This window comes from Tachyglossus aculeatus, chromosome 2, assembly GCF_015852505.1.
Source record: "Tachyglossus aculeatus isolate mTacAcu1 chromosome 2, mTacAcu1.pri, whole genome shotgun sequence".
In the NCBI taxonomy this organism is placed as follows: domain Eukaryota; kingdom Metazoa; phylum Chordata; class Mammalia; order Monotremata; family Tachyglossidae; genus Tachyglossus; species Tachyglossus aculeatus.
Window position 1 is genome coordinate 161,060,723 of NC_052067.1, and position 2,318 is coordinate 161,063,040.

A 2,318-nucleotide genomic window follows, 5' to 3' on the forward strand; every position below is an offset into this window, starting at 1 on the left:
AGCACTTAGTACAGTGCTCTGCACACAGCAAGTGCTTAGTAAATACAATTGAATTCACTCATTCAGTCAGTCATATATATTGAGCCACTTTAAATGGGTTGGGGAGATCACACCAATATTTGAATGTATTGAATCAAGGTTTCCCTAGCAATGGTCACCGGCATGCCAGTGCCATGGAGAGAGCTTCTAGAAGTTGTCTAGATGTTCTGGGCCAAGAGCTCTAATGTCAGTGCCCACTCTAGACTGTAAGCCCGTTGTGGGTAGGGAATCTGACTGTTTATTGCTGTATTATACCGTCCCAAGTGCTTAGCCTAGTGCTCTGCACATATGAAGCTCTCAACAAATATGATTGAATAAATGACAGAATCATTATGGGCAGGAAATGGGTCTACTAGATTGTTAGACTGTACTCTCATTCATTCATTCATATTTATTGAGCACTTACTGTGTTCAGAGCACTGCACTAAGCGCTTGGGAAGTACAAGTCAGCAACAAATAGAGACGGTCCCTACCCAAAAATGGGCTCACAGTATAGAAGGGGGAGGCAGACAACCAAATAAAACATGTAGACAGGTGTCAAAATCGTCAGAACAAATAGAATTATAGCTAAATGCACATCATTAAGAAAGTAAATAGAATAGTAAATATGTACAAGAACTCTCCCAAGCTCTTATTACTGCTCTGCATTCCTTCATTCATTCAGTCAGTTGTATTTATTGAGGGCTTGTTGTTGTTGTCTTTTTCTGTCGAATCACATCCGACCCATAGTGGCACCATAGGCACATCTCTTCCAGAATGCCCCACTTCCATCTGCAATCGTTCTGGTAGCATATCCATCCCCTCTCCATCCCCCTGCCTTACCTCCTTCCCTTCCCCTCTCCATCATCCCCTCTCCATCCCCCCCACCTTACCTCCTTCCCTTCCCCATAGCACCTGTATATATGTATATATGTTTGTACATATTTATTACTCTATTTATTTACTTAACTTGTACATTTTTATTCTACTTATTTTATTTTGTTAATATGTTTTGTTTTGCTCTCTGTCTCCCCCTTCTAGGCTGTGAGCCCACTGTTGGGTAGGGACCGTCTCTATGTGTTGCCAACTTGTACTTCCCAAGCACTTAGTACAGTGCTCTGCACACAGTAAGTGCTCAATAAATACGATTGAATGAATGAATGAATATCCATAGAGTTTTCTTGGTTAAAATACAGAAGGGGTTTATCATTGCCTTCTTCTGTGGAGTAAATGAGTCTCTGCCCTCAACTCTCTCCCATGTCACTGCTGCCCAGCGCAGCAGAGTTTTGACCGGTCACAGATTGCCTTCCACTCGCTAGCCATTGCCCAAGCTAGTAATGAAATGAGTAGGCTTCTGCTTGACTCAACCTCCTGTAGTCATGACTGGTAGAGTACTGGGAACTCTCCAGATGTGACCCTGAGAGGGGATTGAGTGTTAACTGTGTGCAAAGCACTGTACCAAGTGCTTGAGTACAATATAATGTTAAAATGTTAAAAAATGTTAAAATCCCTGCCCACAGTGAGCTTGTAGTCTACTGCACACAGCAAGTGTTCAATAAATACGATTGATCGATTGATTTGCAGCTACGCCCTCCCTCTGGTATCATGGACAGGGTTACCCAACAAAATCAAAGACGGCAGCACCCCAGACAGCTATGAGGCCTCCAAGCCCGATGTGGTCCTACTTATTTCACTGCACGGATGTGTACATTGCATGAATTTGGTATGACACCCATATCTGAACCTTGAACTAGTGTGTGTCACTAACAACATCCCACTTGCTCAGACTAGTTCTTTGGTAGCTGGACAAAGTTGATGAACGCACATTCCAAACATGCCCAACATACTGCCAAAAATAACTTTTGCATCTGAAGAATCTGGCTCACAGAATTATAAAAGGTATTGAACATAGTGGGCTATTTTCAAGAGAAAATAGCATCCCTGAGCAAGTTACTTAACTTCTCTGTGCCTCAGGTACCTCATCTGCAAAATGGGGATTAACATTGGGAGCCCTAAGTGGGACAGGGACTGTTTCCTACCTGATTATCTAGTTTCTAGTGCTTAGGACAGTACCTGACACATAGTAAGTACGTAACAAATGCCGTAAAAAAAGAGAAGCAGTGTGGTCTAGTGGAAAAAGCATGAGCCAGGGATTCAAGGACCTGGATTCTACTCTTGTTTCCTCCACTTGTTGGCTGTGTGGCCTTGGACAAGTCACTTACCTTCTCTGTGCCTCAGTTACTTCATCTGTAAAATGGGGATTATGATTGTGAGCCATGTGTGGAACATGGACTGCGTCC

General features: G+C 43.0%; 1 non-coding gene across 1 annotated transcript; it reads right to left on the minus strand.

Moving 5' to 3' along the window:
* Positions 1-1,307: 1,307 nt before the first annotated feature.
* On the minus strand, positions 1,308-1,445 carry LOC119924596. Its single transcript, XR_005449301.1, has one exon. It is a non-coding gene; the product is annotated as a small nucleolar RNA SNORA7 (small nucleolar RNA).
* Between the last annotated feature and the right edge of the window lie 873 nt (positions 1,446-2,318).